Raw genomic sequence first — 24,611 nt, 5'->3', positions numbered from 1 at the left:
TATTAAACATCCCGGGTATGATAAAATTTGAAACACAAAATCATAAATTATAATTTAATAAATAATCATAAAAATAATATAAAAATAATAAAAAATTTAATTCAATAATATAATCAAACCAAAAACACTGAAATGTGAAATAGAGCGCCAAGTTCGCACATCGCTGAGCAAAGTCGCAAAATTGTTTTCAGTTTCTGATGACGAATTTCCCCCACGAATCATTATCACTCAATTCTGTAAGTGGTTCTGATTTACTATCGCTGTTCTCTAGCTGATCTAAAACCGCTTTTGACCTAAAGGGACACTTTTTGGACGCCATGGACATTTCTCAGTTTCCAGGCAGAAAGAACAGACAAAATGCAGGCAGGGCGCAGGACAAAGCACTAGGGACAATATGTATGTGAAATAGGTTGAAACAGCAATGTTTTACTGTGTAAAATGAAAAAAAAAAAAAATGACATTTTTTAAAATTTTTAAATTTCCCGCCGCCGGCGGCGGCGGCGGCGCCCGTACGTCCCGACGTCACAGGGACAGGACACAGAAGCCGGATGCCGGCATCGGCCGGAGGAGATGGCCGGGGACGCTGCAGGGGACACATCGTGGGAGCGCAGGGTAAGGTAAGTGAAGAACACATGCTGGAGCAGCGCCGCATGGTATTCCCGAGTGTAGCTCGGGGTTACCGCTTTTGGTACTGAAATGTTACCCCGAGCTACACTCGGGAATACCGCCAAGGAGGTTAAGGTTGCATAGATCCTGCTCATGGCTTTCCATGACCGTGGTTGCAGCGTCCATTTTATCCTCAAGATTGTTCGTCCGATTGCCCAGCTCTCTAATTTCTCATGTGAGACGTTCTGAGAGCCTGGAAGTAGTGGAAGACAATTATGTCTGTAGCATAGACTTGAAGCAACCCATGAGTTCAGCATCCCGCAAAGCTGGATCGGGGGACTGCAGGTGTGCCTCTGATGCAGAATCCACTTAATTGGTGGGATACGGTTTACCCATGAGTAGCGGCAGCGGTGGATACGAGGTTGAGGCCAATTCTTCAGATGCGGCCTCTGGTTGGTAGGCGCTGGAGGCATGGGTGGCCCCCATTTTTTTCCCCATTAGGGTGGGTGACAGTGATCTGGGGGGGGGGGGGTTGGTGGGTATGCTAGTGACCCTCCCCCCCCCCGAGGCCGATGTGTCCGGCGGGCGAGGAGCGTGCCTACCGAGCGGCCATCTTGGACGCTGCTCACGAGCGCCCCCCCTTATTTAAACACTTCAAACAGATGTAAACATTTTTTAAGCTTAATTATATATATATATATATATATATATATATATATATACACATTTTATTGCCAAAATTATTGGGATGCTTGCCTTTACCCGCACATGAACTTTAATGGCATCCCTGTCTTAGTCCGTAGGGTTCAATGTTGAGCTGGCCCACCCTTTGCAGCTATAACAGCTTCAACTCTTCTGGGAAGGCTGTCCACAAGGTTTAGGAGTGTGTCTGTGCGAATGTTTGACCATTCTTCCAGAAGTGCATTTGTGAAGTCAGGCACTGATGTCAGACGAGAAGGCCTGGCTTGCAGTCTCTGCTCTAATTCATCCCAAAGGTGTTCTATTAGGTTGAGGTCAGGACAAATTTTACACTTGGCACAATGCAGTCAGGCAAGTACCTTTCTCGTCCATCAGATTGCTAGACAGAGAAGCGTGATTTGTCACTCCAGAGAACACGGCTCCACTGCTCTAGTGTCCAGCTGTGGTGTGCTTTACACCACTGCATCTGACGCTTTGCATGGTACTTGGTGATGTAAGGCTTGGATACAGCTGCTCACCCATGGAAATCCACTCCATGCAGGCCTGTCAAGTTCCTCCCCCCCAAACTCGCTCATCCATGTCTTTAAGGACCTTCCTTTGTGCACTGGTACGCAATAATGTTGGAACAGGAAGGGGCTATCCCCAAACAAAGTTGGGAGCATGAAATTGTCCAAAATGTTTTGGTATGCTGACGCCTTAAGAGTTCTCTTCACTGGTACTAATGGGTCAAGCCCAACCCCTGAAAAGCAACCCCACACCATAATCCCTTCTCCACCAAACTTTATACTTGGCACAATGCAGTCAGGCAAGTACTGTTCTCCTGGCAACCGCCAAACCCAGACACACCCATCGGATTGCCAGACAGATAAGTGTAATTCGTCACTGCAGAGAACACATCTCCACTAATCTATAGTCCAGTGGCAGCGTGTTTTACACCACTGCATCCGACGCTTTGCATTGCACTTTGTGATGTAAGGCTTTGATGCAACTGGAAACCCATTCCATGAGGCTCTCTATGCACTGTTGTTGTGCTAATCTGAAGGTCACATGAAATTTGGAGGTCTTTGGCTATTGCTCTGCAAACAGTTGGCAACTTCTACGCCCTGTGCGCTTCAGCATTACCCTGCTTTGTCAGTTTGCGTGGCCTACCACTTCGTGGTTGAGTTGTTGTTGTTCCCAGTTGCTTCTACTTTGTTATAATACCACTAACAGTTGACTGTGGAATATTTAGTAGCAAGGAAATTTCACGGATGGACTTATTGCACAGGAGGCAACCTATCACGGTACCACGCTTGAATTCACTAAGCTCCTGAGAGCGACCCATTCTTTCACAAATGTTTGCAGAAGCAGTCTGCATGCCTATGTGCTTGATGTTATACACCTGTGGCCATGTAGGTGATTGGAACACTTGAATCCAATGATTTGTAGGGGTGTCCCAATATTTTTGAAGCAACAAGGTATTGCTAATAGAAAGCATCAACTGATAAAACATGGGAAATTATAATTCACCAAGTAATAATACAACAGTTTAATGGTTGATTAGCTACATTAGCTACAAATAAAAAATAATAGACAATACCTAAAGCTTGCTGTTTACTATACTATGTTGCTAGTGTGACTACTGATTAGAACATGTGTAGATATATTTAAAATAGTGGTAAGCATCAGTTTGTAATAAAACCATGCACAAAATCCCCTATATAATTTGTTTAGCAAATTATGGTTTGGGACAGGAAACCCAACAGTCATTATTTTAATTCTGTCCCGTGCAGTGAAGACAGGCTTGTGTTAGATCTTTTGTTGTATCCATTGAAAGATCTGACAGTATATGGTCAGCCCAAAAGAAGTGAGTCCCAAAATGACAAGTGCAGAGTATTCCCCCATTGTTGCATTTCTGAAGGTGTTCAGGGGATTTAATGGAATCATTGGAATAACATTATTGTGCCATTATGAAGTGTGGCAGCCAGAACAGAGCAGATGGAGAAGCACAACATGGGGGAAAGGAGTGGTTTACAACGAGATGCTGTGTGAGTGCATCCCAAGTTGCCGAGTTAGTTATTAGGGAATCGAGGGGAAAAAAAAAATAAAACACTAATCAGGTCAGGGAAGAGAGCTGTAGAAGTTAAGCTGGAATCAGTGAAATGCTTCTTACCTAGGTTGAGCACAATGTTTTCTACCAGACCTAATTTGAGCCAAGATTTGTGTGGCAAACTTTAAGAAGGATGGAGAAGACCCAGAGCTTTTGTAAGTGCATACACTAGACCTCTGCTCTGTCACTTCTTGTAACAATGTTATTCTAGAATTATGTGATGAGTTTTGTCTGACGTTTAATGTTATATAGAAGTCATATTTGTTACTGTGACTGCTGCTATTATTGTGACTTGAGATACTCTTTTTCTCTTGTCTTATTTTGTATTATAACTACGGAGTATATAGGTGGTCTACAATTTACTTAATTATCCACCAAAGACACCGAGGGACTTTTGTGAATGCTGTTGCACTCTATTTCAAAATTTTATACCATGCAAACGTGTGCAACTCATTCACAGTTCCGAATATACCTCTTGTGGCTGAATGTTTATGAATGCTGCGCTACTTCCTATTTTTCAAAAGTCTGTGCAATTATATGAAAATTACTCCGTACATGCTTTTTTAGGCTCCTAAAGAGCTTTTTAAGTCAATTCTTGACAAGTTGGAAAATCTACAGTAAATCTGACACACTTTTTTGCATAATTTGATAAAACAATGGGTGCAAAGTGATACAACACATTTATCACATGAAATGCGACATTATGATAAATCTGTCCCATTTCTACAACAGATTAGCAAACTCCGGAACATTAACAGATACAACAGCTGCAATTTTATTGATAAATATTCCCAAATGAGGTATTGTGTATAGATCTTTAGGGTAAAAACACTATAATTTACATGTATTGTATGATTGTATAAATAATATCATAAAGAAACACTGTGCTAAGCCTAAATTATTTTGATGGATGAGACCCCCATGTTTTCCAGAATGTCTACAATAAGAACATGGATGTAACAAATCAAATCACTGTGAATAAAATATACAAAATGAATAAAAAAACCTCAAAAGTTCCCTTTTGTCTTGCCATTGTACCCTTAGTAGATTGATTTGTGGTGCTCCACACAATGTTTAGAAGAGGAAACCCTGCATTACAACACCTATGTACAAGTTCTTTCATCTAAATTGTCTTTTATTTTCTTTCTGCAGGTTTCTGCAGCAGGTGTTTCATACTTGTACATTAGTAAAAATATATCAAAACCTTAAAATGTAGGGTGGTTTCTTCTGGGTTGAAGCACTCTTCTTCAAGCCAGGGGCATCAGTGTTGTTCTCTGCTTAGTCTTCCTTATATCTGGCATGCAAAGAAACAAAGAGATCACTTTTGGGTGGGATTCAACTTGAAATAAAAATTTACTGGAATTTAGTTTTCCTCCATACCTGTTTACCTGGATAGTTCTCATTATCAAAAGAGTGTTTGGACATGAAGACTGATTAGATAAGGTAAAACGTTTCTGTCATGTCAGTCAGTGACCAGACTGTTTCACAAAATAGAAGTTCCGCAATCACGTTGAATTATATGCAGTGTTGATAATTGTGACTTAAAGGGCATGTAAACCCTAACAATGAACTTCCTTTATTTGGTCCCGTTTGGGCAACTCAATATACAAGTGGAAGCATTTACACCAATATGTTAAAAAAAAAAAACAAGAAGTAAGCTCACAACTTCCTGTGCTCTCTGCTTTTGCGGCAGTCTTATTAGTTACATTATTCCCTGTTATCTCTGAGAACTACAGAACCACACTGCTCTATGTTATTTAGAAGAGGAGATGGAGAGGTGTTCTGCTGTCCTTCGTAAGGTGACCAGTGACAAAGTACAGTTATTGACCATTGTCACCCTAGGACATACATTGTTTTACTGGAAGTATCTTCAGATGTAATTAAAGGTTAAAAAAAGCTTGAAAAAGGAAATTAATTCAGCTACCACATCTACAGAATGGTAAGCTGAAATATCTGAAAATTTTGTTCTTGGGTAAGATATTCTTAAAACAGTTTCTCTGCAGCTTTTTCAATTGTTATGGGGATAATATAAAAGGTACCAAAGTGGTGTCCACCCTGAAACTCTATGATATTGCCTCACTTTTAAATATCATTTCTTAGGACATGGTAATATTTCTGAAAAGGACATGCTGTCATTTTTATATTAGCCTGGCCTGGTAGTTGCATAAAAATGGCCTGAAAGGGTTTTTGAGTTAAGAAAGCCACACTGGTACAACGTGTCATTGTTTTAGCTGTTTTTTATAGAAACGTCCAAACAGGCAGGAAATATATTCTGCTATTACAGACCATTAACTTTAATGGGGAAAACCATTAAACATTAATGAGAAAAATTATTATGATATACCTTTTATGATATGAATTATAATTGTGAATAACTATCTGTATTTAGTCTTTATAGTTGGCTTCCAATTAATTTTCTATGTTTATTTATGGTTTTTAAATAATTTGTCATATTTATTTGTTTGCTTATGTGTGTTTGTAAATTATCAGTTTTAGCATTGGTAATAGGGTCATCTTATTGGCTCAGTAGTTTCTGGCCATATTGAACAAGTTGACTGTTCTGTTTTCTAATGAACAACTGATCAGTGGGTATCTTTGAGCTGGATCAAGCTTTATTGAATATAGTCAAATAACTCAACTGCCTATGTTACAGTATATCTGTGATAAACCTGGTTTACATTGATGTATCATAATCAATAATCCCAAATATTCTCTTGAAGCCTTGGGGAGCTCAGTTCTGAAACACTGGCTATGCGTTTGAGGTTCCAGGTGTTCTATGTGCTTCTTATGCTGTCTGTACCTTTTTTTTGGAGCACTTCACTCTTCTGCTACAGCCTAGTATGTATTTGCTGCAGGAGAGATTGGTTCACCTCAGTTTTCACTCAGTTTTCACTGTGTCATGTGGATTTAGGACATGACAGATTAATCTATTCCAAACTCTGCAATTTTATTTTTGCATGGATGACAGTTAGACTTCTTATAATAAAACATACAATTTTAAATAAATTAATGTATCCATCTATAACTTTCTTCAATGTTGCCAGTAGTACGTAGAATATTTAAATAGAATACATTGTGTTGTTTTAAATGATGTTTATGGTGTTAGAAAAAAAAAAATTCTTTTTTATTATTTAGGTAAATATGAAATATCGCTTACTTATATTTTGGGTTTTTAGTTTGGGTCCATAGGTGGGACTTTAATCAAGTTTAAAAGCTTTGCAGTTTACTAATTATTGTATATTTGTTTAATTTTTACCTAAAAAAAATATATAATTTACCCCAAACCAGAGTCGTTAGCTGCTGTACCTAATGCCATAGGCTTAGTTCCACCTTTAGGTTTGTCTCCTGTGTGATTTAATATTTTATATTTGTAGTGTTAGGTGTTTACGCAGGCATTCTTGCCTAAATACAGCACAAACGCCACAAATTACCCATTGTCTTGTAGAGTAGGATGAGTTGTGGATTTGAAAGACAACTTTGGGTATCAGTAAAATATTGCAATTCAAGAAAATCTGTCAATGGGCTGAAGTCATAAAGTTCACTCAAGTTACCAGAGTCTGGGCTTTATACTTCCAATGCAGATTTAAAAGGTTTTTCACTGCTGAGTAGGGATGCAAAATCACATCATGCACTAATGTATATGGGTGGGGCATCAGTAGATCCACAGAAATGAAGGCGCATTTTTGGATGCTAATATTTAGGGTCATTCAAAACATGGGTTCACTTGCAGCTATTGGAATTTAGCTAGCTAGCTGGGCTTCCAGCTGCAGAAGACGAATGCCAAAATGAACATTAGAACCATTTGGGAGGTAGGCTGTGTCCTCTGAGTCAATTTAAAAGGAATCTGTCATGAAGAAAAGAGCTCTTGGACATACAGCATTTCCCTAATTAGATAAAGGAACATGCTTCTGTTGAGTCTATCATTGTCTGGATTAACAACGTAATACAAAATTCACTATGGACACAGCTATGCCTGCAATGTTCAGAGCTTGTGATGTGACACAGATTCCTGTTTAATTTAGAAGTTTAAAAAGAAGGCCAAACATCTGATCTTCCATTGCATTACACACTAATTTCTTAATAATTTAAAATTTAAATGCATGGCCCAGCAGACTGCTTTTGTTTTTACTGCCACACTGTACAAGTTTTCAATCTTTGGGCAATGTAATACATGCAGTGAAGCTATTAAGACCATGGTGCAGAAATTAGGTGACTGAATTCGAGAAGTCATCTCGCTCAGAGACAGAAGACTTCACAATGAACCTTCATGATCGGGATACCTAAAAATTTTCATGGCAAAGGTTTTTAGATTCCCATTACATAACATCCTTCCATCCAATAAAGGATTACTATTACTATCCACTTGAATTCATCACCCCCCTCTTGTCTGCTCTGTAGGGTTCAATTAACATTGACCAACTGTATCTTAAACTGTATAATTAAACTGTATGGCCAAAATTCATTGACTAGTCGCTAGCCTAGTCAAGGTTTTCATTTTGCATTTAATTTTTTGCTCTCTCTTTATCTTATGCATTCTTTGCCTTTCATCTGACATTTTCAAATTACCCTTTTCCATCTTTTACTTTCCAGGAAAATGATAATGATATTATTTTCATCCATATACTTTCAAATGGTTTTGCTCATTATTATGTGTATTTATCGCCTACAAGCAGAATTTGAGCCGTTAATGAACCTTGGTTTTTGCCTTTTCTCTATTTTGTTGTTAAGGGCAACACCTTTGTTCTACAGAAGATAATTATAAAAATGATATTATATTTATTTCTACACTGTTTCTGACTGCCCTATTGTACTGTGATATGCACATTACAGATTCACATTGTTTGCAAAGTTATCATGTTTGACTGGGATGACTTAGGGTGCGACAATGCAAATATTCTTTAGATTTTACTTTAGAATGAAAGATTTCAAATGCTCTATTGAGTTTTGTAGGTTCTTACATACTTAAGGCCCAATTAAAGCTTTTAACAACTTTTTTGAGTCAGTTCTCTAGGTGAGAGTCTGCTGTCTAGACTTCTAGATGTATTTAAAAAAAGGCATAGAACTAAGAGCTGGATCATTTCTCTGCAGTGTTATAATTGGCACATCCAGTGTATAAAAGACGCTGTAAACATTTTGGCATTGTGCCATTACCTTTAACAATAGCTGATTTATTGGCTTATATGAAACATTAGATATTATTCAAAGTTATCAAATACCCCATTGCTCAAGGAACTAGCTCTATAGTGGTAATGACAGAAATGAGTTACCAAAGGCCCACATTACTTTTTATTATTACTTTGTTTTTTTGAAACAAGAATTTTATGCAAAGCAAAGCAGTTAGTTTCCATTATTTTAATTCTTTGTTTGCACATAGGATATCTCACACCAGCTAATTTTTTGGTTATAAAACATTCACCTATATATGAGAATTATAGCCGTTGGTGAGCTTTTTTTTAAATATTGTTGTTTAGCTCAGAAAATGAAAGAGGTGTTTTTAAAAGACAATGACATCATATAGAACTAAGAACATAGACAGCAGCCTACAGTTGGTATATCAGCTGGGTCTTAGATCTCAGGATGTCTGTAAGAGTATCCATGACTTCAGTGGTTAGCAAGGATTGCAGTTATACTCATCTATGAATCAACATCTTTTTATTAAGCTATTAATTGTGCCATGGTTGCACATGTGTTCTCTAATTATTGAAGCTACAGTACAATGTATTGGAACCTAAAGGAACTGAAGGATCTGCATTTATTCATTTATAGGTACCATGAATAAATGCTTTAACATAAAGCATTTTTCGTATTATTTGTATAAATCCTTTCTATGTATTTACAATGCATAAAATTCTATTTTTCCTCTCTCCCTTATCATTTTTAAACATACATTGCACCACAAACCTATACATATTTCAAAATGGCTCCTCATTTGCGATTCTCGAGCAGGTTAGGGGCGTTCTCCCTCACAGTATGTATTATTGCAGCTGAGGATTATGGGACTGCAGATGCACACTGCGGCAAAAATCTAAAATTCATCGAGAAAATTAGTTCTATTCTGTTATCACTAAGGGGAAGAATCTTCAAAACAATGGGATCATTCTAAATGATTAGTGTTGTTAAAACATAAAGCAAAAAAAAAAGATTTTTTTTCCCTCCTCAAATTGCATTTCGTTATTAAGAAGCTTTTTCTTTAAAGGCTTCGACGCTCTGCAGTGCCATGAAATCGATAATTTTTGATCTTGTTTGCTGGCAACATGGTGAGCTATTGCACTGACTGCAGGCAGCTTACATGGTTTTCCCAGCTCAAAATGTTCATATTCAGTTCATCACATCTGCTTGCCAAAAGTATAAGGTGGCATTGGTTAGAACTGATTAAAGACCCATCCACGCCTAACACTGTATTGTTACATAAACGCTGTTGTTTTTTTACAATATGTATACATAACCATTCCAGTATACACCTCAACTAATAATAAATATAGTATTACATCCATGGCAAATTTATAGTGAAAAAAAGGGAGTTCGATGTGTGCTTATAATCACATCACGAGAGGTCCACGGTTCCTATTTAGAAAAATTTCGCAGAGAAACTTCTTAAGAGAGTCCCCGCTGTGCAGAGTGAAAGGCATGAACCAACCAAAGACAGAATTCATCTGTGTTTATATTTTACAGACAATGAGGAAATCTAGTCTTTGTATGCCCTTTTTCCCTCCACCTTATTATTTTGCAAAAAAAAAAAAAATCTGCAAGATGTTCCCCATCTCGCTCCCTCCCCCCGCCATCATGAATGCTCACACCCCCACAAGACTGCGCTGTTCCATCATCTTTTTTTATACTTCACAATACTGCAAGCGCCATCTTTGCCTGATGTGTTACTTGCTGATATCAGTCAATTATTTTTGCTGCTTGTTTAATTATTAGGAAGACGGCATCTTTTTACTGGAAATACTGAGCCTTACCAAAAGCTGATTAAGGGTTAAGAAAAGCAATATATATATATATATATATATATATATATATATATATATATATATGTATATATGTAAAATGGGAAGATTTCACTAATTAGAAACGCATAACTAATTACCTAAATTAGCTGTGCAAATGATCAATAATGAACAAGGCTTCCTGATAGACAGAATTACCTTGATGATTGTTTTTCACATGCAGACTTTCTGTATATTTCTGATACCTGGCACTTGCTAATCCACTGCACTGCAGTATTCCTGCTACCTGACAGGACTGCACTTCACTGTGAATGGGTATCAGAAACAGCCGGTAGATTACTATGGTCATTAAAATATGATTAGTGCATTTTTAAGCAGACAAACAAAACAAAGGATATGAAAATTGCGGCTTTAAGAAGCATGTGTAAGGCCCACTGAAAACTAACCGAAGCTGTAATTTTAAAATACATAATAGGTGCATTTTGTATTCTAAAACTGACAATAATATTTTAAATTAAATTAAATGCTTCAGGGGAGGGGAAATTAAGTTCTGTCTTTTCCTTTATGTAAGTCATATATAATAGTCCGTACTGGTTTGGACCTAAAGGGGCTAATTTACTTAAAGAATATGTTACCTTGACATTTCATATTCCTGATGTGTGTATGTTGTACCATGTACTTGTGTTAAAAGTATCCAGTTCTCTTTGTTTTGATTCCTTTGTGTGAAATACCTTGTTTTCTTGCCAGTCACCATGCTTTCCTATTTCAAACTGACCACGCTAGTCATAAGAGGACATCCATCCAAGTGTGGTCAGTTTTCTGGCTGTGCTGGGAGAATAGCCTGCTTGTCCTCCACTAATCACATTTTCTACACCTCCCTGCACAAGCACTCTCTGGGAATATCAATGTACTAATGCTATTCCACCCCCAGCTCTCTAAGCCCTTTATGCAACAGAGAACAGAGATTATGTAATCACTTGTAAAAAAGGAAAATAATTTTTTTTAAAATATTAAAAATTAAAAAAAATTATATATACATATATATATATATATATATATATATATATATATATATATATATGTGTGTGTGTGTGCGTGTGTGTTCACAAAGTAAGTTGCAGATTGCAAGTGAATTTTGCCCCAGAACTTAATGAAAATGGTAAAGTTTCACTTTACAAAGGATACCCAGTCATGTGCAATGGAAATAAAAAACATATATGACTGGGCAGCACAGTGGCTAAATGGTTAGCCCTTCTACCTACCAGTACTAGGGCCATCAGTTTGAATCTCAACCACCGCACTACCTGCCTGGAGTTTGCATGTTCTCCCTGTGCCTGTATGGGTTTCTTCCCATGCTACAAAGACATGCTGGTAGGTTAATTGGCTCCTGTCTAAACTTGCCCTACAATATGAATGTGAGTTAGGCACCTTAGATCGTAAGCTCCTTGAGGGTTAGGGACTGATGAGAATGTACAATACATATGTAAAGCACTGCATAAATTGATGGCACTATTTAGGTACCTGTAATAAATAAATAAATTATTGGTTGATGGTCAGCAGAGCTTCACCTCATTCACTAAGCTCTGTGGCAAATTCCCTTGCAAAGTGAACTGTATATTTGCTTTTAGTAAATCACTCACAAAGAGTTCTGGTATATGACAAATTGAAATGAATACAATGTAGACATGGAAAACAATCTGTGGCCAGCTAAAAAACCAGCCCAGTTGTAGTCAGATAAATAGATATTCCGCTATGCAGACGTTGTACTAACAGCTTTTAATTTTTTAGCCTTCTGACAATTTTCTGGTACAGCAGTTGCTTTGTCCCGAAATATGTCTGTGCAGTCCTGCACAACAATTTGACTGTGCTGCAAAATGCATTCTGTAATTTATCGGACCTGGACTGACACTACCATTCTCTTCCTCAAACTGCATGAGGGTATTTGGTATACTGTAAGGGTGTGGATACATATATAAGAGGTGCTAAATCTCCTTTCATTAATGGCTGTCTTATTTGGCTTGATTTCTTTAGTGAGGCATGCAGCAGGAATACCCCCAGACAAGGGAAGGAGGCTTGTGAAAGATTCAATTATGCAGAATGCAGCAAAGGCACTACATCAGGGGTAAGAGAGTCCAGAAAGATAGTTTATTGGAATATTTAGCAATAAAAAAGGCCAACATGTTTGGGTCTCTGGCAATCCCACTTCCTCAAGGCTTCAGAACGATATAACTTCAGCAGTGCCTGGACTCAAAGTCAGCTCTAAAATATACAGTATATTAGATCTCTTGTCAGCAGATTGTGTAGCTTTAAAAGTTAATGTGGGTGTATTGTGCAGTATGGGTGTGGCTGGAATGGGAGGAAATTTCAATTGAGATAAAATGGTGTATTTGCAAGAAAAACTTGATAAAAAAAATCATAACATTCTGGGTACAGGAACATATTGGCAAAAAAAAAGCTGCAATGCTTTAACCACTTCCCGTCCGGCCCATGTACATAAATGGCTGGATGGAGCAGTGCAGGAGTGGGTTGCCATTCATAAATGGCACCCACTTTTTCTGGCTGTGCGCATTCCCTGGGAGCATGCGGCACTGTGATCTGGTGCCTGCTGTGTCCTCCGGAACACCAATCGCTGTTTGGGACCTTTACGTCTCTACAGAAATGTGATTTGACACTGAAATTGCCAGGCCAAACACCTTTGTTAGTGATTCCGTTTACCTAATATTTCTTTCACTGACTTTTATTTCAGAATGACGGTATTGCAATCTATGTTTACACTGGGGTATTCTCACAGAGTGCAAATTATGAATCTAGTTGAAGTGACTTTTTGTTCCCTGCACCAAATATGAGTTATTATGCAAAATAAATGGCTTTCTATTTGTGTCAAGTGACTGGGCAATACTCTTTGTAGTTGAATATAAAAATCCAGTTATTTCTATATATCTCACTGGAGGTGCATCCTAAGTCCTTGACTGGTAATGGTAACTTAGGCTGTTGCAAGAATAGGCATTATCACGACAGGCTGCCTTAGGCAGCACTAGAAAAATGCAGCTGGCCAGGATTCCAAGTGGTTCTTAGTGATTCATTTTTCTTTTAGCATCAAAATGTCAGTATTGTAGGATCACAGTGTAGGGGCTGTAAGGATTAAGCACAGGATTTTTTTGGTAATTATAATGTACATTCATGGCCAAAAATATTGGCACCCCTGCATTTCGCCCAGAAAATTGTTGCAATTACAAATGTTTAGCTATTCTCATTTTTGTTTCTTTGTTTGTATTGGTATGGCACAAAAAAAGTGGAGAAACAAAAAGCCAAATCTGACATTCCATGCAAAACCCCAAAAAATGGATTGGAGAAAATTATTGGCACCTTCTCAAAATTGTAAGAAATAATTGTATTCCAAGGTTGTGATGCTCCTGTAATTTTTAATTAAAGTTTCCTGTATCAATTGACAGATCTTAATGTTCCTGTGTCCACTGTGTGCAACATTGTTAAGAAGTTTACAACCCATTGCACTGTAGCTAATCTCCCTGAACATGAATGAAAGAGAAAACGTTGATCAATGAAGGATTGTTCGATTGGTGGATAAAGAACCTCGATCAACTTCCAGACAAACTCAAGCTGACCTTCAGGCACAGGGTACAACTGTGTCAGCTCCCACTATACATCGCAATCTGTGCTGACACTAAAACTTAAAAAAGCCAGATTGGAGTTTGCCAAAACTTACCTGAGGAAGCCAAAATCCTTTTGGGATTATGTGCTGTGGACTGACAAAACAAAACTACAGCTTTTTGTTAAAGCCCATCATTCTACTGTTTTCAGAAAAAAAATTAGACCTTTAAAGAAAAGAATACAGTCCCTACAGTCAAACATGGTGGAGGTTCACTGATGTTTTGGGGTTGCTTTGCTGCTTTCAGGCACAGGATATCTTGATCGTGTGCATGGCTTTATGAAACCTGAAGACTATCAAAGAATTCTGGGGTGTAGTGTAGTTGTAGAAAGCTCAGTCTACATCAGAGGTCATGGGTCTTACAGCATGACAATGACCCAAAGCACACGTCAAAAAGCACCCAGAAATGGTTTCTGCCAAAGTGCTGGAGAGTACTGAACTGACCAGAAATTAGTCCAGATCTCAATCCCATAGAGCACCTGTGGAGAGATCTCAAAACAGTAGTTGGGGAAAAGGAACCTTTCCAATCTGAGAGACCTGGAGAAGTTGGGGAAAGAAGAGTGGTCCAAAATTCCAGTAGAGGTGTAAGAAACTCATTGATGGTTATAGGAAGTGATTGATATCAGTTATTTTTTCCGAGGGGTGTGCTACCAAATATTAACCACTTCCTGTCCACCCTATAGCAGTAATACTGCTACAGAGCAGCACGAGTGTGCAAAATCACACACACACATATATATATATATACAGTGGGGATCGAAAGTTTGGGCACCCCAGCTAAAAATTTGTATTAATGTGCATAAAGAAGCCAAGGAAAGATGGAAAAATCTCCAAAAGGCATCAAATTACAGATTAGACATTCTTATAATATGTCAACAAAAGTTAGATTTTATTTCCATCATTTACACTTTCAAAATAACAGAAAACAAAAAACTGGCGTCTGCAAAAGTTTGGGCACCCTGCAGAATTTATATTATGCACTGCCCCCTTTGGCAAGTATCACAGCTTGTAAACACTTTTTGTAGCCAGCCAAGAGTCTTTCAATTCTTGTTTGAGGTATCTTTGCCCATTCTTCCTTACAAAAATCTTCCAGTTCTTTGAGATTTCTGGGCTGTCTGTCACGCACTGCTCTATCCATAGATTTTCAATTATGTTGAGGTCAGAAGATTGTGAAGGCCATGGCAAAACCTTCAGTTTACGCCTCTTGATGTAATCCCCGTGGATTTCGAGGTGTGCTTAGGATCATTATCCATTTGAGGAAGCCATCCTCTCTTTAACTTCAGCTTTTTCACAGATGGCATCAAGTTTCCATCCAAAATTTGCTGAAATTTTATTGAATCCATTAATATGAAGACCCAGCTGGGAGCACGTGCATCAAGGTTGCTTCAAGGAGACCTGCAAGCTTCCCTTATAGGAGAAAATGAATAACACTCAACTGCAAAAGCTAATTATGCTGCAAGCATAACAAGGCCGGACCCCAAAAGGGGAATGAAAACAAGCATCAACATAAGGTATGCTCTTACATCTTATTTTCTCCATGGAGGGATTAATAACACAAAAAAATGGGGGGGGGGGGGGGGTTTGATTATTTTGAGTAATGTTCCTTTAATTATAAATACATGCACTGTAAATATTTTGGAGTAAAAAGTGGAATTTTGATCACCCTGAAAAATGAATACAAACATTATATTATTTTTCATGTCTATTTAAAATAGATAACACTTTCAGACAAGATGCTATCATGCTTTGGAAGAAATTATATAGTACAGTTTAAAATCCAAGAGCTTTTTCATCAATCTGTCTGGTGACCAAGATTAATATAGCTGCTTCTTGTACAGAAAGTAAAATCCATCATATTAAAGAGAGGAATAGCTCTGGAAACATGTTACTTAAACAATTTTCCTTTTTGTTTAAATTTTTTTCTTTGTGCTAGAGGTTGGTGATAGTGCATGGTTAAAGGTAACTTATTTCAGTGAGTGTGTATTTTGGGTCTGGTTTCTATATTCTATTTACCTTAACAGAATTTAGGTTTATACTTGTTTCTTTGCCATAGTTTAATTTTTGTGTATCGGTATGTAGATTTTTCCTCCAATAGCTAACTTTATATCAGGTGATGCTGTCAGCATCTATCCACATAACGTGTATTGTTTTTAGTCAAACTGCATTGACGCAATGGGGCAATGCAGTACAATGCAATGCAATGCTAGAATATTTGTCAGTAATTATTGATTTTTTTTATTTGCTGTTCTCCCATGACTAAAGCATAGAAACGTTTAAAAGAGTGGCCTGCCTTTGTGTGTCTTTCCATTACTGACAATAGCTTGTAATGTGGTGGACAGTTGTCTCTAGAGGGTGTGATTACTCTGCAGATCTGCAGGGGGATTCAATGGTAGTTAAGATTTTATTTATTTAGGTATAAGAGGATTTAAATGGGATGGCATACTAGAGGTGCTGTGCAATGCATTACTAGCCACGAAATACTGTTTTTGCAGTAATGAGTTGAGAAAATATGAATGTCTTCATTTACCATGTTTCCATTACAGCCTAACTGAAACCTTTTATTTTGGTTTGAATAGAGTGCAAAAAGTTAGAGTATGGTTTTATTTCCACCTGTGTCACTACTGGGGAGAATTTCCTTCACTTCTTGTTAGGACAGGAAAAGAGGTTAGTGTCTTTGTACCTTTTGCAAAATAGATATATTTACCAATGGCAAAAACTGCTGAAAGCTGAAGATGCACTGCTTTTTTTATTTTTTTGTATTTATGAAAACACTCTTTGCAATGACTTATTGTATTGATGGCCCTTTTGGTAGGGATTGTATAAATACATAAAGTGTATATGAATCCCAAAACAAAATAGTTATATATTGAATCTTACCTTAGATGAGGTGTCCTCATTATTTTTCTTTTTTTTCATGCTTTTTCCTTTTTTCAGCTGGTAAATGAAACTCTAGTGATCAGCCACACATATCCAGGTTTGGATTGGCAAATGCTATTTAAGTTCGGATTGTTTTCAGTAATGGCCATTTTCTAAGCTAAAAGTCAAGGAATTGACAAAGAAAGGGCGTCGTGAACTGGGAACAGGTAGAAAAGGAAACAAAATATTAAATGTTTTCATTCAATGCAACTCAAATGGCAAAAATGAAATAGTTTCTTTAAATATTGTAAATTGGTTGGAAGATGATTTAAAGCTGTATGTGGAATTACACAATGTCATGACTCTTGGGGACAGTGTCAGTGGTGACAACATATTCTGTAACACATAAATTGCAAGTCTATTCATTTACTTTGCTTTTACAAAATTTCTTGGTTTACATAAAGCAACATAATCTGCAGCAACAACCCAATCTGACCCAATTTCCACCCCCATATTTTTAGTAGGTAGTTTTTGCCAAAACAGCTGATTTTTTCTTGTAGCAGATATAATTGAGCATTTGAATGCCATGTTTCAGAGACAAAAGTAAACATTTTTACACAGTAGCTGGAGAGCTGTCAAGCAGTTTGGGGCCTTAGGCATCATTCTAAGAGAAACAAATGAGGCAATATTAAACACACACTTGGATTGTGCTTTTTCCAACAAATAAACCAGAAAAACTGAACTGATTAGCTGGACAGTATGTATTCTTCATTTGCTAACATTCTATGTCAAAAGGAGGATTCAGCAGACCTGATCTGGAACAAACAAATCACAATGTCTTCTTTTCTAAGATTGTAGACCTATACAATTGTGAATGCTTTTTTGCTATACTACTATTCTAGAAGGAGGGAACAGGCAGATTACACATAAAAAAAAGAAGATTTAGAGCTATTCTGAAGACTAAAAAATGGAAGAAATTTAAAGGACACCTTTTAAACCTTTATTGTATATGCTGCAAATTTTGTAAGCAGAGAGAAAAATCAGCTTGGAACTTGAAATCTAAAATTTGTGTCATTTTTGGAAGACTAAAGATAGAAAACTTGATAATTTTGCAGCATAGTTATTTAGCATCCATAAAAAAGAGTATCTTTTTTCTGACCCTGATGATGGAAATGACATACAGGTTTGCACCAAAGCTAAAAAACCTATTCAGATCAGCTACAATTTCTGAGAGCTTGAACAGGTATTTAGCAACTATAAAAAATAGGCTCTTTTTTGGATGCTGGCAGTGGAAATAACATACAGGTTTGCATCACAGTTAAAAAGCCTTTTTTACAGGCCCCAATTTCTGAGTGATTGTGCAGGCATTAAGCATCTGAAAAAATATGGGTTTTTTGGCACTGCTGATGGCAGTATAAGGTTTGCGCCATAGCTAGAAAGCATGTCTGAACAGACTGCAGTTTCAAAGATATTAGCCAGGCATTTAACATCCTTTAAAAGACAATACTAGTGTTTATTTTTGGACACTGATTGTGGAAATAGCATATAAGTTTGCAACACAGCTAAAAAGCTGGTATGGACAGGCAGCAATTTCTGAGTGATAGAGCAGGCATCCTTTCAAAAAAAGATAAACATTAGTCTTTTTTGGAACACCTACAATGGAAATAGCATACTGGTTTGCATTATAGCTGGAAAGCCTGCAATTTCTGAGATCCTGAGCAGACATTTAGCATCCCTTAAAAATAATTAGTGTTTTTTTGGACGGTGACAACATCCCACATATCTCACACAGGCTTGCACTGCAGTTAAAAAGGCTGTTTGGACAGGCTGTAATTTCCAAAAGCTTGAGTAGGCACTTAGTAACTGTAAAAAAAATTATTGTCTTTTTTGCACACAGCAATGAATTTCAGCAATTTCAGCAGGAAATAGCATTCAGGTTTGCAAAGAACGAATATTAAGGTATTTTTCTTGAACACTGACAATGATAAAAGCATATAGGTTTGCACCACAGCTAGAAAGCCTTTCTGGACAGGCTGCAATTTCTGAGAGAATGAGCAGGCAATTATTATCAGGAAGTAAAAAATTAGCTCACTGAGGATGGAAAAAGCATACAGCTTAGCAACACAACTAACAGACTGTTACGGACATTCCACAGCAGGAAGGCACTTTACCAGTAAATTGTATAAAACAGCATACTTTGCACAACTTTGATGCCTTCATTGTCAGGTATGTAATTTATGAGGGAGAGAGGAACCAGATTAGAATTTGCCAAAAAATATAGTTGCTTTTCCATAGAGTGAGGAAGGACACATTTTACAGATTTGATGCCCACCTAATAAAACCTATTCACACTGTCTACTATTTGTAAGAGAGAAAACAAGCAGATTGCACCTTGCATTTCATTTTTTTTTCAAGCAACAGATGGAAATCTAAAATATTTGCCAGGACAGTTGCTATATCCTTTTTGGAGAGGTCACTATTTCCGAGGGACAGGGTGGACATATATAACTTTAAATCATTTAATTAGACTGTATATTTGTGGTGATATGACAAAAATATACAGGTTTTTGAAAGGGAATTTCATCCTAAATCCTTAATTGAAAGCCAATTTGGAGACGTGGGGGTTTATTTACTAAAGCTGGAGAGTCCAAAATCAGACTCCCTGCTGCATAGAAACCAATCAGCTTCTAACCTCAGCTTGTTCAATGAAGCTTTGGCAATGAAACCTGGAAGCTGATTGGTTTCTATGCAGAAGGGAGTCTGATTTTGGACTCTCCAGATTTAGTAAATAAACCCCGTGGAGTCTGCTTATTTTAGCCTGAAATTGTAAAGGAAACGGCATTTAGGTGCACACCAGTCATTGAAATTGTACAAATTTATAACAACATAATCTAATCCTTTTCGAAATTAGGCAAATATGGAGGCAGAGAGGTGGCTTGTTTCTGCTAGCAAATAAAACATTTTTTTAAAATTTAATATATAACTGTTTAACAGATTGGATGCAAATTAATGCTTTTTTTTAAGAGAAGGAGGTTTAGGATGCAGAAGGATGTTACAGTTCACCTAGCAATAATCCATAATACTGTTATTTCTCTGACACATAATCTAGAAATTATACCAATCATAGAAAACTTAAAAAGGGCTCATCAGAAGCAATTTGAGAGAAAGAGAGCAGGCAGGATGCCTCCATCTGTAAATCCACAAAAAATTTTTTTCTTCCTGGGACAGAGGAGAAAAATGCTTTGAATAAATATCTGCACATAAATCAAAACACATTTTATAGGCTAGAATTTCAGGAGGTAAATAGTGGGGCTGCGCAGTTTTATATAAGGGATCATTTTTAGGCCACGCCGCTTTTAAGAGTGTTTATTCCAAATTTCAAAACCGAGGAACAACACAAGGAATATAATGTGTTATCCATTTTTAATGATGATACACTGCAATTCAACCAAAAAATTAATGGCCATTGTGATATGTCCCCAGCTCAACAATAGAACAATTTTAATGTCTGTAGATGAAGCTTTGCAAAATGTAGGTTTTGTGTATTAATAAAGACAAAGCACTTTAACCCAACATGAATATTATTGCAGAGGAGAGGATTGAATCTGGCCAAAATTGTATGTTTTGTGCTACCATCACACAGCTGCAAAAAAAATAAAAAATATGGGATTTTGGGTGTTGATGGTGCCTAAACACTGTAACCCCACAGATAAAATCCTTCAATGCACAGGGTTCACAGAAGTTTCAACTGTGAAACAGCTGCAAAAAAATTGAAGATGCCACATTAAGATTGAAATTGAAAAGAACACCAGCCATGGCCCCATCTTTTAGATGGTAACAGTGGCAGGCCTACAACAGTGGCTGGAGATTTTAACAGTGGCAGGTAGAGGGATATGCTAATGGTGTCTGATGGTGCTCATGGAGATCAGACATGGAAATGGTTGAAACGTATAATAATTTTTGTGGCCTTCTGTGATAAAAGGAGAATCTTTGGATGCAGCAAAAAAAAAAATGCAGAGTGGTAGGATCCCCCAAATATTTAATCAGCAACATCTGCAGCAGAGGTTTGGTATCTGCTGCTGATCAAAGACTGGTCCATTTTCACAAATGTCAGCTGATCAACAGTGTCTGTGAACAGATGCACACCTTTGTCTGTCACAAAGCCTTTCCACAAAACTGATTGCATGTTCAGAGCTCTGGCCAGTGGTCCATCTTCATGACCCAGTAGTTCAGTTGTTCATTCAGAGGGTCTCTTCATCTATTCTTGACCCAAGATAATTGCCAACCATGTGATGCAGCTGCTGATGATTGATGCTAGCAACAAACCACCCTGGGTGTCTCACTTAGGCAGCCAGCCCTCTGCAGCTCTTGCTTTCACTGACAGGAGGCTCTGAGACACCTTGTCTGTGAGACGTTATCCTGCTATCCGTTTGAAATGAGCGACACAGGTTCCTGTGTAGCACATTGTTCAGATGTTTCATCTTCTGTGAGGGCAGAAAGAGCTCTGCAACTTTTTCCTTATTATCTACTGTGGAAGTAGGCTGCCTCAAATCCTTCTGTCTCTTCATGTAATCCCAGACAGACTCAATGATGTTGAGATCAGGGCTTTGTGGTGGCCAAACCATCACTTCCAGGACTCCTTGTTCTTCTTTATGCTGAAGATAGTTCTTTTTTTTTTTTTTTTCTCCCTGATATCTCATTCTTTCCCGGGGGAAAGTACTCAGTATTTGTGAGAGGCATTAATATAGAATTAAATTCCCATTTCATGTTTTTGTGTAAATTGTCCCATACTCTAAAGACATTTAAAGTGTAAATACTTGTGCTTTCTTTAATTCCCCTAAACTGTGGTGGAACCCATATCATCTGACTCAATCTATTGGCACTAAGATCATTTTCAATTGTTACCCAACTTTTCCCCTTATAGTTAAATGTCCAGTCATATATTCTTGCTAATACCACTGCTTCATAATATCTCTTGACATCTGGTAGGCCCAATCCCCCCTTCTCTTTAGTCCTACTCAATGTTTCATATGCTATTCTAGGTTTTTTATTCTTCCAAATATATCTTGTTAACATTTTTTTCATTATCTTAAAGAAGGCTTCTGGAATTTTAATTGGTACCATTTGAAATCTATACAGTATTTTAGGCATAATTACCATTTTGACTAGGTTTATACGTCCTATCCAGGATGGATTTCCTCCTTCTAGTCTTTTTAAATCTTCCCTGATCTCATTTATCAAAGAGATATAGTTTAATCTATACAAATGCTTAGATGAGGCAGTGAGTTTTATTCCTAGGTATTTTATCTCTTTTTCTCTCCATATAAAGGGGAATTCTTTTTGTAGTTTTTCTTTTTCATTCTTTGGTATATTAATATTCAGGATCTCTGTTTTCGTTGGATTAATTTTTAAATTTGATAGTTCACCATACTCCTTCAGAATCTTCATTATATTTGGGAGAGTTATTCGGGGATTCCCCACATAGAACAATAAGTCGTCCGCAAAGGCCGCTACTTTATGTTCTATGGATTCTATCTGAATTCCCTTTACCGATCCACTATTTCTTATTATTGACAACAGAGGTTCGAGTGACAATACATATAGCAGAGGGGACAGTGGACAGCCCTGTCTTGTACCGTTAGACATTCCGATGGGTTCTGATCTCTCCCCATTTACCGTGATAATTGCAGTTGGTTTCCTATATAATTTACTTATCCACTCTCGCATTCTATCACCTATCCCCAGCACTTTTAAGTTGTCCATCATAAAGCCCCAGTCCACTCTATCAAATGCCTTTTCTGCATCAATTGACAAGAGCACCACCGGGGCTTTCCCTTTTCTACTTTTCTGAATAAGCATCAGGGTTCTCAAGCCGTTATCTCTACCTTCTCTCCCCTGTACGAAGCCCACCTGGTCTCCATGGATCCATTCAGGCATCAGATCCGTCAACCTGTTTGCTAACACCTTTGCATACAGTTTAGTGTCAATAATGAGATAGGTCTATAGCTGGAGCACTGAGATGGATCTTTTCCCTCTTTGTGAATAAGTACTACATGGGCCTGTAGAGATTCTCTCCTCACTTCCATCCCACCTCCCAAAGCATTCATATATTTCTCCAACTTGGGTAGCAGTACTTCACTAAATTTCTTATAGTATTTAACTGTATATCCATCCGGGCCTGGGATTTCCCCCCCCCCCTGTGCTTCTTAATGCTATTTTAATTTCTTCCTGGGAGATTTCTGCATCTAGGGAGTTCAACTTTGCTTCACTTAGTTTTGGTAATCCCGCATTTTTTAAGTATGTCATCTTTTTTTCATTAATTCCCTCTTGGGCTTCTTTTAGGGGGCCTTGGGGGCTAATATTATATAACTTTTTGTAATACTCTGTAAACTCTTTAATAATCTCTTTATTTGAGTGGACCAACTCCCCCTTTGAACTTTTTATCTTTTCTATATAGTTCCTACTTTTCTTTTTATTCAAAGCTCTCATTAAATATCTTCCTGGTCTGTCTGCCCATCTATATCTTTCGTTCAAAACCCTGTTGTATACTCTTCTCTTCTCCTCTTCCATCAACCTCTCTAGCTCATCTTTTTTATCCGATAACACTGTTCAACAAATTTTTATTTTTTGCCAGTTTTGGAAACAAAAGGATCCATTTCTTAATGAATTTCACATTCTGAGTTCAAATATAACAATGAAATTTGTCAATTGGCTCTAGTTTTTCTGTAAACGGAAAGTTTTCTACTATAGGCGTAATGGCTACATAATGCACAATAATTATATAGATAGATGTCTTTCCACAAATATAAAGCAAGTGATATTGACTACATAACAAAGCCTAAATGGCATAATATATTGCATAGGATTACCAAGAAAAATTATAGCCGTAAGCTAAGTTGAATCATTTTAATACTTAGGATTCTCACTAGTTTTGTCTTCAGTTTGTGTCGGTTTTGCTTCTCTTGGCTTTTCTCTTGTATTCAAGGAAAGGGCTATCTCTTACAACTGCACGTGACTACACGCTTCAGGTTCTTCCTCACTTGACTCAACCACGAAGGATTCTGGTGCTTTAGGAATTGGTAGCCCCTCTCCATGAGGAACTGGACGTATTGCCGATGGAATATTTGGATAGTGCACAGATAACTTTTTCTTCTTATTTAGCCCTTTTACAATTGGAGGCACCATACAAAAGTAACAATTACTAACATGATCTGTTGGCTCTCTCCAAATCATTGGCACAGCGAAAGGCATAGATGCCTTTTTCCATTCAACCATTGCTCTAGTGCCGTCCCACAAGAATTGCAGCATATATGTGGTGCCCAGCTCTTGTCCTGGTCTCCTATCTTGCAGCCAAAATACAAGTTGTAGGCTTTCTTAATCATTCCTGTTATCCTCCTTTTTTGTGAGATAAAAGTTATTTCACCGCAGATATAGCAGAAATTATCTGCTTTATTCACACAAGTTCGAGGCATTACTGAGTAGCCTATATAAGCATAAAACGAAATGTAAAGACGCTGTTGAACTACAATAAGCTACAGATACTGCAGCTTTTATGCAGTGAAGTGATGCAATTAAAGGCTAATATTGCATCATCTCAGTATACATGCAATTTTCTATTGGTCACCAGTATCAATTGCGCAATATGCAGCTGAAGTTGCATCATAATTTTGAATGGCTTACGTCATTAGATGGGTGAATATATCATGGAAACTAGAGCCAATCAACATTTTTTAGGGTCATTTTCGTT

The 24,611-nt window shown here is 37.5% G+C and overlaps 1 long non-coding RNA gene across 1 annotated transcript in view; it reads left to right on the top strand.

Moving 5' to 3' along the window:
- The first annotated feature begins 3,320 nt into the window (after nt 1–3,320).
- Nucleotides 3,321–24,611, top strand: part of LOC149466414 (uncharacterized) — an 86,502-nt gene continuing 65,211 nt past the window's right edge. Inside the window, exon 1 of the long non-coding RNA XR_016312071.1 lies at nt 3,321–3,549. This is a non-coding gene — a long non-coding RNA (uncharacterized LOC149466414). The remainder of the gene's footprint in view (nt 3,550–24,611) is intronic.

Source organism: Staurois parvus, unplaced genomic scaffold (genome assembly GCF_062004578.1).
Source record: "Staurois parvus isolate SC_StPar_1 unplaced genomic scaffold, SC_StPar_1.0 ptg000130l, whole genome shotgun sequence".
Taxonomy (NCBI): Eukaryota; Metazoa; Chordata; class Amphibia; order Anura; family Ranidae; genus Staurois; species Staurois parvus.
Note: the sequence above shows the minus strand (reverse complement) of the source record. Positions and strands in the feature narration are given on the sequence as shown.